We start from the raw sequence: 12,735 nt of genomic DNA on the forward strand, positions 1-12,735 counted from the left end.
TTTTCAAGTAAGCTACAACATAATTCAGCGATTTATAGCTGGATTCTTTGTTCATATTTTAATTTTCAAAGATTGGTATATGTTATGCTTTTCTTTCTTGGCCACGCCGTGTGGCATGCAGAATCTTAGTTCCCCGACCAGGGATCAAACTTGTGCCCCCTGCACTGAGTGCAGAGTCTTAACCACTAGACCTCCAGGGAAGTCCCTATGTTATGCTTTTTGAAGAAAAAGATATAAAATGTATTAAATGAAACAAACTGAAAGCTCCCTTTTTATATATAAGCAAAATGGAGATTTCTTAAAATATTACAGAAAATCAGTAGCTTGCTTTTGAGTAACACACTGGCATTTTATGTGGTTTAAAACTATTTTGTGGGTTCAATATTGAAATAAATGTTACTTTTGATTACTCTGCATACTTTTAGCTGAAAAGTGAAGTCTGGCTTGTTTACTCTGTCTTTTTTTTTTAGAGTAGGGATTTTAAGGCTAGCTGAGCTACTTTATAATAATTGTACAGTTTTTCAAAATTTTCATTTCTTTTAAAATATGTGAACACTTCCATTCTTCTTTGATGATACATCTATATTTATAAATATTCTAACTATTTACACATTTTCCACCACTAGTGTAATCCTCAACTATGCAGAATTTGCTTTTACCTTTCTTCGAGGAATCAGATTTAGAGGAGGCAATCATGTTTTCCCTGATGATTGTACATAAATTTTGACTATTCTGTTACCTTCTTATCCACACAGGATTGTCTCTGGAGGCTGAGAAAACAGGCAGAGGGAGGGTAATATGAAGCATGGCTCAACTCTTCTGTAGGCCCTGACCCCAGAGCTGTTTGCCTTTGCGGCCCAGCCCAGTGTGGACTGATGGCTGAAGATGGGAATAGGCTGCCCCATGGGAATGGCTTGAGTCTTGGGTCTGTGAGAAGGTTCTAGAGCCAGACTCACTGGAGTCTAGATCCTGGCTACTCAGATGTGGCCCAAGGACCAGCAGTATCAGCATCCTCTGGGAGCTGGTTCGAAATGCAGACCTGCAGACCCAGAATCTGCATTTCACCAGGGTCCCCTCGGGTTGCATGACTGCCTTAAACTTCAGGAAGCTCAGGTCCAGATCATTGGTGTCCCAGACGGCTGAGTATCAGAATCACCTTTGGAGCTGGTTAAAAACTACAGAATCCTATTCCCAGCCCCCGAGAGATTGATTCAATAGGTCTGGGGTGACCCAGCCAGATGTGGAACTGCTGGTCTGAAATGGATCACTCCTGGCTGGTGAGGGCCCTTTGAGAGAAAGGGTGAATCACCTTCTGAGTGTGTGTTGAGAGGGACCCACGTCTAGCCTGCTGTGAGCTTCCCTTTCTCTGGGCCTCCATCCCTGAGTGGACGTGTCACTCCTGAAGAGCCCTGGAGGCCTGCAGGCCACTGGACCAGCGTGCCAGCCACCATGTGCAGCTCACCTAATGGGAACACAGATTTACAGGCACTCCAGCTACCCAGCCTCCATCCCCTTCTCTTCTAGTTCCTATGGAAACAGATTGCAGGGAAACTGGGCACAGTGCTATCTTTACTCTGTTTTGGGGATCTGAGGTCTGTTTGTTACCATGGGAACCAGAAGGGAAGGGGATGATAGTGGAATAGCTAGACTGCTTTTCAGTCTCAACAGCAGCCTCGTCCTCACACACAACCCTCTTCTGCCCAAGTGTACCTCTGGGCTCAGGGCCTATGTGGTTGAGTGTGGCTGGGACTCACCCGGGGACGGTGGGTCAGGGAGGGGAAAGACAGGGCTCATAGAACACCCTTGAAGGTGCCAGTCGCTTCATTTTCTCCTAGGCCACCATTTCTAGGTGTTGGTTTAAGTTACTGAAGTGTCACCCTTAGCTATTATTTCTTGTATGGTTCTGTTGAACTTAACAACATGTTTTTATTCAGAGGAAGTGAAGAGATGAGTCATTTCAATAGTGGTGATTTCTCTGATGTGTGGCATCCCTACGGTTGGTGGATGAGCTGTGAATGTTGCCTGGCTCGTGTGTTGGGGTGGAGATGAGGGCCTCGTGGGGTGAACAGCAGGGCCAAGTCAGATGGAAGTCTTGACCTGTGGTAAGGAAAAAGAAGCGTACCTGATGGCGACCTATTTAAATAATTGTTTGAAGATGAGAATGTTAAATTTCAGTCTAGCACGCCCTAGATTTTAACTCTGAGTGGTCGTCCATGGAGTGGCATTCAGTGGACCCCACCCGCTTACAGCCCAGTCGACTGACCACACCATCTACACGGCTCCCAAGGGTCTGACATCCAGGGCAGTGTTGCCCCTGCCCTTCTTCCCTGCTCCCCGTTCCTCCCTTTGCTGTGTTTTGAGGGCCTGTTGGGTGTTCTGAGGCTGTGTCCATGCTGTTGTGTATTTTCTCAGCACCACTGCCTTACAGTTACATTAATGTCCCACTTGACAGATGAGGAGACTGAGGCTCAGAGAGGCTGTGTAGCCTGCCCGGGTAGGGTGGCAGGCTGCTCAGCAGAATGGTCCTTCTGAGCCCCGTCTGTTTGACCCCAAAGCTGTGCTTGCTCCTCTGAGCACAGCACCTCTGTGGAGTGAGCAGCTGTGTCAGAGTTTGTCAGCCCCGACCCTCATTCTCTCTCTATCGTGGCCTCTGACCCCAGCCCAGATAAACAGGCAGCTCCTTGCTCTTTGACATTAGTCTTGTGTATTTACTTACTGTTATTTTCCTATTTCAAATGTATTTATCAATGGATTCAGTTTTTCAGTCAAAACAGGCAAAATTTAGTTTTGATGATTGCATGTTTCCTCTAGGGACATTAGGGGGAACACTGGCTTAGAGAGAGTGTTTGGGTTAAAAGCAGTAATAGCTTGCCCTTCTGTGAGGAGCACGATCACATCGTCCTCCTCGCTGTTAGAGGGCACAGTGGGGGCCAGGGGATGGGAGGTGCTGCTGTGATTGTGGTGAGGCCTCCTGTTGCCCCCCCCCCACCTCCACCCCACCACTGCCAGAGGCTCCTGAGGGCCCACTGCAGAGCAGGAGGGAATGGGTCACTTCCTACTCATTGGCTCCAGAGGGGAAGGGAATAAATAAGGGCTGGTTTTAGAGGGAAAGGAAGAACTGAAAGAAGATGCTCTTTTCAATGGGAAGAAAGTTGCCGGTCATGCTGACGGGGCCGCAGAGTACTTAGTCCTGCAACACCATCAGACACTGGCCAAGTATGGGGAGTGATGAGAACAGGAGCAGTGATGTCAGGCTCCAAACTTGGTGCTTAAAATTTCCTCCTGCAAGGGCTTCCCTGCTGGCGCAGTGGTTGAGAGTCCGCCTGCCGATGCAGGGGACACAGGTTCATGCCCCAGTCCGGGAAGATCCCACATGCCGCGGAGCGGCTGGGCCCGTGTGCGTCCGGAGCCTGTGCTCCGCAACGGGAGAGGCTGCAACAATGAGAGGCCCGCGTACCGCAAGAAAAAAAAAAAAAAAAAATTTCCTCCTGCTGCCCAGAGCCCTGTGGTTTTCTTGGGTGGTTTCATAGGAACTCTCTTGTCCAGATCTGATGGTGGACACGTTAAACAAACAGCTTCACTCAGTGTCAGGAACACTGACATGGGCTTGGTGCACTGTTCAGGGTGGGGTGGTTTCTGTAGCGGTGGTACATGCTCTGAAGCTGCGGAAACTCAGCGGACTGCAAACACACAGGCCTAGGTGCTGCGGGGCACCGTGTCAGGAGGGCCAGTCCTGTGTTACAGGAGGTACGTCTCCCCCACTGGGGACGCTTGGTGGGACACATGGTACCTGCGGTGGTGGCTCCCTCATGAATAACACCTGTTTGCTTCTGCTGTGACGAGCACACACGTGGGCCTTTGTTACCAAGGCAGCGGAAACTGGTCTGATGAGCCCTGTCTGCTTGGCTGGAGGCCTCCAGACACACGGGGTTGGGTTGTGTAGTCCCATTACTCAAATACCACTCAAGCTCTCCCCTGAATTCTCTGCCCCTTCAGCAGCTGCTCTTCAGGACAGGTGCACTGTCATGGCCCTGCCCCATCCAGCCTTCCAGGAGGCCGGGAAACTCTCTCAGTGTTTCCCTAACGGCTGTGGAGTTGGGCACCGCTCGTCTGTGGCTTAGTGTGCTGGGGCCTTTCCCAGAGTGGGAGCTCGCTCTTGTGCTCCACTGCCACCCAGAGCCCCTGTGTCACACTCTCGGGCCAGCTGCTGCAGTGACATCAGCTCCAGGGGCCAACCTCAGACTGTACCATTTTGTGTTGTATCCTTGGACGTCTGCTGAAATGTGTCCTTGGGCTTCTGTGATCAGACTGAGTTGTTTCACCAGTGCTGACTGGGCTAAATGAGTTCTGCTTCCAGAATTTGGCGTGGCTCCCGTGGTGGCTTTCTGGGTTGAATTCCACGTCGTCTTGGGAGGCTGGTCCAGAGATGATCTTTGAGTTCTCTGTGAACCTGTGGTCTGTCTGGGGCAGTCACAGGGTCTTCTTCCTCCTCGGATGGTGGATACGTGGCGTGTGCTGCTGCTTCTGCTTCCCTTAAACGAAAGAGGCAGCGGGGTGGTTAAGTGGAAGGAAGTGCAGGTCCTGAGAGGGTGCAGGTGGGTCCGCGTCCATGAGCTCTCTGCCCACCTCCTCTCTGCAGAGCTAAGCGGGCTCCTCCTCGGTTTCGTTGTCTCTCTGCCAGGGCACCGGTCACTAAGCAGCCCTGTGTGTGTGACCTTCAGTGCACCTGTGTTAAATTGGCCTCTGGTCGGAGCCTCGTGGGCCCCAGTGTGGGCAAGTGCCTATCAGGGCTCACAGCACGCATCTCCCTTCTCCCATGTCTGTCCCAGACCGTGTGGACCTTTCTTTGGAAACATCTAAGAAGAATATTATTGGAGTGTTCAGTCCACTACCACCCACCTCAAACAGGTTATTGAATTGTAATATAATGTGGAAAGTTTTCTTTTTCCTAGAGAAATATATTTTTCAGAAAATGAATATGAGCATACAAGGCAAAGCTACTTGATGAACGTTTAGGTATCCACTGTGTGATCAGAAAGCAGATGTGGAGCTGGTCTGGGACTTCGTGCACAAGGGACACTTAGGAAACGTTTGCTAACACGAGCGCCTGGCATTGTGCAGATGGTTCGTTTCTGTAGGAGCACCGGCTGTTTCATTGTTGGTCATTATATTAGCTTTTCAGGTGCCAGTGGCCCTGTTCCAACACTTCCTGTCATGCAGAGGGCACTTGGTGAGATGTCCTCTCTGTGCAGAATTTCATTCTTGAGGCCTTGGGAAAGCTTCAGAAATATACGTAAAAGGACTTAAAAAGTCAGCACTTTACAAAGGTACAAACCAAACAGGGTGAAGGACAGAAGAAAGGCAGATTGGACCCTGCATGGTTATTTTCTAGTAAGGAGATGTAAAACCTGGGTCAACTTTATTTATTACCATCTATTGCTGTTTTTAAAATTTGATATTTCAGTATGTAAACATTTAGAAAAATTGAATATCGAGACTCTTTTTCCTTTTAAAGACGAGTTTCTTTTTTGTCATTTGTTTAACTAAATAATAATAACAAAAGGTTATTCTACCACATTTCATACCAAATACCTCACCTACACATTTTCTTTACTTTTGTATCCTTTCCCTTTTCTTCCTTTTATTAACTTTAGCTGACGTAGGGTGTTTGTGAGCTTTGTGAGCTTAGATTTTTATCTGTCAAGAACTTAAAAAATATCAAGACAAATCATGTGAGGAAATACGAGGTCGAACGCTCTGTCGTGTCCGGCTGGGTGAGATGGCGCTGGAGGAGGGAGGGTGGGCCATGCTCTCCAACCCCGCATCAGGCATCTGCCCAGGTGCACTGTTCTTTAACATTGATTGGAGACCAGTGTTTTGTACATGGCCCCTCATTAAATGCACAATAAATCTATGAGTGTCATTGTTGCTTCCACTCTACAGATGAGGAAGTTGAGGCTCAGAATTAAGTAACTGCCAGAGTTGCATGTGGCCTAGAATGAGGTGCACCCAAGGCGGTCTGCCTCAGAGTCTGGCCTTTTGTCCTCTGGCCTGTTTGCATGGAAAGCTCTCCTTCCAGTATGTTTTAAGTGGTGGAGGGTTGGCCTTGCCTGTGCTCCAGACGCCCAGCCTGACCCTCCCACAAGGAGCACCCTCCCGGTGTATATGCCCTGTGGCCAGCAGCCTCCTTGGTCGCAGGCCCTTGGTGCTTCTTGCAGCTGAGGCAGGGCAGAGAGAGTAGAGTGACAAGGGGGTGACCCAGCTGAAGCTCAGATGTGATTCAGTGCAGTATAACCAGCATTTATTGGGTACCTGCTGTATGCTAGTCCCCATGGACAGTGCTGTGGATGCAAAGATTAGCAAGAAAAGGTTTCCGTTAGAAATACCTCCATAGACAGAGATAGGAGAGTGCAGGCACCTCAAATAGTGCCGTGCTAGAGTAGTGACCCCACAAGCAGCTGAATGAGAAGATGCAGCTTGTGTGGTATTCTTTAGGCCAGAGAGCAGGAAGGAGGTCACGGGCAAGGCACCGGGGTGCAGGCGCTGGCCCAGCAGCCCTGATGGGTGACGGGGGTGCCAGGAACATGTGCAGGGAGGGTGGAACTGTGGGCCCATGTTCCCTTCTGCTCTCAGCCCCCTTTCCTTGCTGTTCATACTCGTTACCCCTGCAGGCCCCCCTTTTCTTGGCCTGCCATGCCCATTGTAAGCTGGTTTTATCTGAAGAAAATTGGGGTGGAGAAGAGTGCTAAGTGCTAAGCAGAGCCGGTCTGCGTCCCTCACACCAGGCTGGGAGGAGTGACCTCTGCTCAGCTGGCATCCACTGTCGAGGTGACTGTGACGTGCTCAGACTAGGTCAGGGGACCTCCGGTCAGTGCACGTCCACCCAAGGACTCTGACTCTGCCCCTGCCCCAAGGCCCTGGCCCTTCTGCGCCTTCTCTTCGGGGTGTATTGTTGTCATGGGCATGGCCCGATCTGGGCCTGGGAAAGTGGGTATCGTTTCAGGATCCCCTGAGCCCCACAGGCAGGGGTCCATGTGTGCCCTGTGCCCCTTTCTCAGCTTCTTCCTTTGACCAGTTTGAGTCTACGGGAGAGCCTGGAGCTTGGGCCCAGACTGACACCTGGTTCTGGTCCAGCTTTGCCCTCATCCTACAGTGTATTCCCTCTTCTCCCTGGGCCACCGTCTCCTCCTCCATGAAATGAACGGCGACCCCATGGCCTCCCCCTGCCCATAGGTAGTGTGAGGAGGTAGTGGTACCTGTACTGATTATTAGGGGCAGTTTTCCTACTTAATTATCTGGGGGAAATGTTCTCCAGCTTGGTTTGAGTAGAGCTCAGACTGTAGATTCTTCAGGTTTTATCAAGTGTCAGATTTTCGAGGTGACATTTTAAAGGATGGTCTAATAGAATTGCTACCTTCCCTGTTTGCATCTTGTGTGCATATTTGAAGAGGGTTTTAGATTTTGTACTTGCTTCCTGAAGTGGTGACCTGAGTACCTGGAGCCCATTGAGCTGCCCAGGGCTCGATGGCTTTGAGGTTGTGTTATAAAAGCTGCAATTGTCATACACCCCAAATCACAGAAATTAAGAGCAGTGAGAAGGATCTGTACTGCTGTGCAGATGGCCCTTTGTCTGAGTTGTTCTCAGACTTGGTTTCTGTGCAGATTTTCTGTGCTGGTTCACAGTGTCCTTTTCATGCACATCTGTCCTGTCTCCCTTGATTGGAGACATGAGCACTGGGACCTGCTCAGATCAGAAGGGACCTCGAGCTCTCACCCCTCATGGTGCATGAGGATGTGGTAGCCTGGCTGAGCCTGGCCCAGGGCAGGGCAGAGCCAGTGGCTGCCATGAGGAATACCTAGACTGACCGGCACTTTCCAGGTCTGTGTGTCTATCCACAGGGCGGAGGGCTCCAAGCTCGGGCAGAAGCAGACCATCAGGTTTCTTGTCCCACTTTTCCTCACCTCTGTCTCGCTCAGAATCCATTGCCACTTTGACCTTAGGTGAACAAGCCAGTAGTTGAGTTTTTTCCAGTAAGCAGTGTGGCACACTCTCAACCTATTTCTGTTTTCTGAGTTTTGCAACAGTGTCATGGTTTGTCGGGGTTGGGACCATCCCTTCACCTCTCCATGCTCCTTCTTCCGAGGGTAGAGCAGCGCCCGTCCTCAGACAGGTGGGACCTCTGCGGCCTGGAGCCTGCGGCTGCTCGGTCTGGCCATCACCCAGGTGGCTGTCACCTAGGTAACCAATGTACCAGCGAGGCAGTCTGTCCATGGTGCGAGGAAATCAGAAATGAAACTGCGGTATTGATTCTTTTTTTTTTTTTTTTTTTGCGGCACGCCGGCCTCTCACTGTTGTGGCCTCTCCCGTTGCGGAGCACAGGCTCCAGACGCGCAGGCTCAGCAGCCATGGCTCATGGGCCCAGCCGCTCCGCAGCATGTGGGATCTTCCCGGACCAGGACACGAACCCGTGTCCCCTGCATCGGCAGGCGGACTCTCAACCACTGCGCCACCAGGGAAGCCTACGGTATTGATTCTTTATGCACTACACTTATACTAGTGTTACTAGATTTTGAGAAAAGGTTATTTGACTTCTCTGTTGAGTTGACCTCTGTGCCCAGCGTGTGACCCTATGTTTCCTGAATCGCAAGTCTTTCCGCACTGAACTTTCATGATAGGTGTCATCTGTGGAATGCAGTTCTTTTCACTCCCCAGTGATTCTAGAGAAGCTGTGTGTCGTATGAGTTTTTGTGAACAAGTGGTAAAGCAAACGTATTCCTATACAACTTATTTGGTTAGGTTTCGTGGGCGTTCATGTTTTTAAGAACGTCCCTTGTTGCGGGGGTGTTTTTCCCTTTTGTGTGGTCTATTTCCTTAGTAACTGTTGCTCCATTATGGGAGGGACTTAACGACATGTTTCAAGTGCAATATTGAATTAATTTATTTCCTGGTTAGTCCTGCCCATCTTCCCAGTGTAAGTAGAACATGTGTGTGTGCGCGCGTGTGTGTCCATATGTCCATGACAGGATGGTGGTAGTGTGCTTGCTGTAGAGGGGCTCTTGAATGTGTTCAGGGTTACTCTGTGACCTTGCATCCTGGGTAAGTTGCCTCTTTCTCTCTTTATTTTTCCTCTTTTCCCTCCTAGATTTTCCTGATTTGAGCATTACCAGCGTTAAGGCACTTCGGTTTAGGAAACTACCTGAGATTCAGAAGTAGCATGGGAATAACAGTGGCTGGAGGGGCAAAAGACCAGGTATTAGTCCCAGTTCCTGAGCGCTAGTTTGGGACTAAGTCATGTAACCTCTGTGGGGCTAGAGTTTTCTCTGTGGCTTGAGAGGATTTAGAGCAGTGACCTCCATGGTCCTGTGCTGGGTACTTTGCTGTGAAGTGTGAGTGCAGGGGAGTCACTGCTCGTTATCCTTGTCTCACCTTGACTAGTGGGGTGGTAGCAAAAGCCTTGCCAGTTCAGAGGCTCAGAGCCAGAGGTGTGAACAGCCTCTCAGCCCAGGGATGGCATCCATCAGCATGGCTCGGGGCAGTGGGTTGGTTTGCAGGGTCTGCCGAGCCTCTCTGTGTGCCTCGTCCAAACACCAGCAGCCTTGGTCCACCCATCCATCGTTCAGTAGACTCGTCCTACTGACGTCCACTGGGCACCAGGCAACGCCTTAGGTGCTCAAGGGAAACGTCCCCGTGGGGCTTACAGCTCAGCAGAGAGATGGTGCTGAGCGATCAGCACCCCTGCATGCAGCCACAGCTGCGGCCAGGGCCAGCGAGCCAGGTTACTGGGCTCTGCATTTAGTCCCAGGGGTGGGCGAGGTGCCACCTCTGAGACTAGAAGGTAAGCAGGGCCCTCGAGGGTGGGAGGCAGGCAGGACAGCGATGTGTTCAGCTTCTGCGCCTTTTTCCTGACTCTTGGTTGGCTGCCGAGCTGTGAAAGCCGACATGTGGTACCTCTGCCAACTCTAGGTCCCAATTACCCACCTGTTCTCCAGCCTGCTGGATCATCTGTACTTTCCTCCTGAGCATGGCTGCCTGGCCCCGTTCCCTTTGGTCAGTCCCTCGCTGAACAAAACAGACTCCAGGTTCTGGGGACCCGCTCCTCTTTTTTGTGTGTTTCTAGAAAGGGTATCTTATCTGTGTTGTTAGTAGTGAGAAAAAAACATTTTATGGCAGTTACAGGTTCACTTTCACTTGAAAATTGCATATTAAGGAGACTCCAAATGTATGTAGGAATATGCACGTCATCAGTTAATGAAGACAATTAAAATAAATTTTGGCCCTTCAGCCTGTATTGGGAACCACACATGTCATGCTCTAAACATCCAGGCCAGGACCATGCCCAAGACCTCAGGGGGAGCTGTTACACACCTGTCGTCTTCCCTCTCTTTTAGAAGTAAAGTTAAGTATTGGTGAGTGTGACAGAGACAGTAAGAGAAAAAAAAGAAGAGTTTGTTGTTTCTTCTCTTTCTATCCACATCAGCCTCAATCTTTCCCATAGCCTTTTGAAATGTATAGCTTGGTTTTTTAAAGAATTGTGGGAGCATGCCTTTTGCAATGAAACAAGATAATTAAGCAAAACCCCTCAATAAAACAACAAAAACATCACCACACTTTAGTTTGTCTTTGAGTTCAGGAAAAGAGAACAAATACAGTCTAGTATTTCTGTGCGTTGAAAGCATCATAGAAAGAGTAAAGAGAATCAAGGTTTTAGGGCAGGTGGGCTTTCATTTTTAACTGGCAATTCCATTCCCTAAAGTAGATAACTACAGTGCACATGGTCCTTTACTCTGCATGTTGGTGTAGGACTTTGGGACATTGATAACTGTACTGGTCATTTGATACAGAATGTTTAAATTCAGAGAACAAACATTTTCTCACATTTTCAAGCACTTCAGAGCCACCATTTACATAAATGATTTTTAATTAAATTTTTTACCTATTCATTAAACTTGAGGACTCCTACTGGGCTGCACTTTATTAACTGAGATTGTTACTGCAAGTACATGAAGGCAATGCAGTTGAATTTCTTTCTTAATGTAATTAAGGTGCTTCCTTAATCCAGTAGGGCTTCCTTCCAATTAGTCTGTATTAGTGATGTTTTACTTTATTACCTTATGTTTACAGCAAGAGGGCTTTAACAGAGGGTTCCTTTCTGTTATGTGCTGTTTTCTTAAATTTTTTTCTTTTCTCTAGTTTGATGGTGAAAAAGAGGAATAAAGTTACATTTTTAAAAAATTAGCTATAAATTGTTTAGGATGAAGTGATAATAATGGAAAAGGTTCCTTTTCTCTAATACCAGAGATTCATATTTGGGATTCTATTTTAAAAGTCTGGTCCTATGTAGAGAATGGACTTGAGGACACAGGGAGGGGGAAGGGTAAGCTGGGACGAAGTGAGAGAGTGGCATGGACATGTATACACTACCAAATGTAAAACAGATAGATAGTGGAAAGCAGCCACATAGCACAGGGAGATCAGCTCGGTGCTTTGTGACCACCTAGAGGGGTGGGGTAGGGAGGGTGGGAGGGAGACGCAAGAGTGAGGAGATATGGTGATGTATGTATATGTATAGCTGATTCACTTTGTTATACAGCAGAAACTAACACACCATTGTAAAGCAATTATACTCCAATAAAGATGTTAAAAATAAATAAATAAATAAAAATAAAATTGAAAAAAACAAAATCCTGGTCCTTGGGCTGGTGCAGTGGTTAAGAATCCGTCTGCCAATGCAGGGGACATGGGTTCAATCCCTGGTGCGGGAAGATCCCACATGCCACGGAGCAACTGAGCCTGTGCGCCACAACAACTGAGCCTGTGCTCTAGATCCCACAAGCCACAACTACTGAACCCACGTGCCACAACTACTGAACCCACGTGCCACAACTACTGAAGCCCATGCGCCTAGAGCCCATGCTCCACAACAAGAGAAGCCCCTGCAATGAGAAGCCCGTGCACCACAATGAAGAGTAGCCCCCACTTGCTGCAGCTAGAGAAAGCCCGCTCACAGCAATGAAGACCCAACGCAGCCAAAAAAAAAAAAAGTCTGGTCCTTTGGACTTCTAACATTTTTGTAGTTAATGTTGCTAGTATAACAACATTAAAATGTTGTTATGAAGAGTAGCCCCCACTTGCTGCAGCTAGAGAAAGCCCGCGCACAGCAATGAAGACCCAACGCAGCCAAAAAAAAAAAAAGTCTGGTCCTTTGGACTTCTAACATTTTTGTAGTTAATGTTGCTAGTATAACAACATTAAAATATATGATAAGTATTTGTAAAATGCTTTTATTATTATGGGATATGTAATATATATGGAACAGTTTATATTGATAGATTAAATTTGCTTTTCCTTCCTATTCTTTTAAAAAAATTATCACTGACCTTTTCTTCCCACTTAAGAGTCACTTTAAAAAATTTATTTATTTATTTATTTATTTGGCTGCACCGGGTCTTAGTTGGGGCATGCAAGATCTTTAGTTGCAGCATGTGGGATCTAGTTCCCTGACCAGGGATCGAAACCGGGCCCCCTGCATTGGGAGCCCGGAGTCTTAGTCACTGGACCACCAGGGAAGTCCCAAGAGTCACTTTGTGAAACAGCTCAACCCAAGTCCTTTCTGGCGTGCTGACAGCAGTGGGCATGAACCTCAGATCCCACTTGTAAGACCTCAGAAAACTGCTTAGGAAATGGATTTCTCCTTCAGGTGTCTGTGGCCTAGGGTAGCCTGGGGAGTACATTTG

The 12,735-nt window shown here is 48.4% G+C and overlaps 1 protein-coding gene and 1 long non-coding RNA gene across 2 annotated transcripts in view; both read left to right on the forward strand.

Annotated features, from left to right (window-relative positions):
- LDLRAD4 (low density lipoprotein receptor class A domain containing 4) overlaps positions 1-12,735 on the forward strand; it is a gene marked incomplete at its 3' end in the record, with an annotated part of 302,663 nt that overhangs the window by 131,823 nt on the left and 158,105 nt on the right.
- Positions 1-12,735, forward strand: part of LOC309970793 — a 214,695-nt gene that overhangs the window by 18,188 nt on the left and 183,772 nt on the right. The gene's annotated exons all lie outside the window — the stretch shown is intronic.

This window comes from Leucopleurus acutus, assembly GCF_964270905.1.
Source record: "Leucopleurus acutus genome assembly, chromosome: 13".
Taxonomy (NCBI): domain Eukaryota; kingdom Metazoa; phylum Chordata; class Mammalia; order Artiodactyla; family Delphinidae; genus Leucopleurus; species Leucopleurus acutus.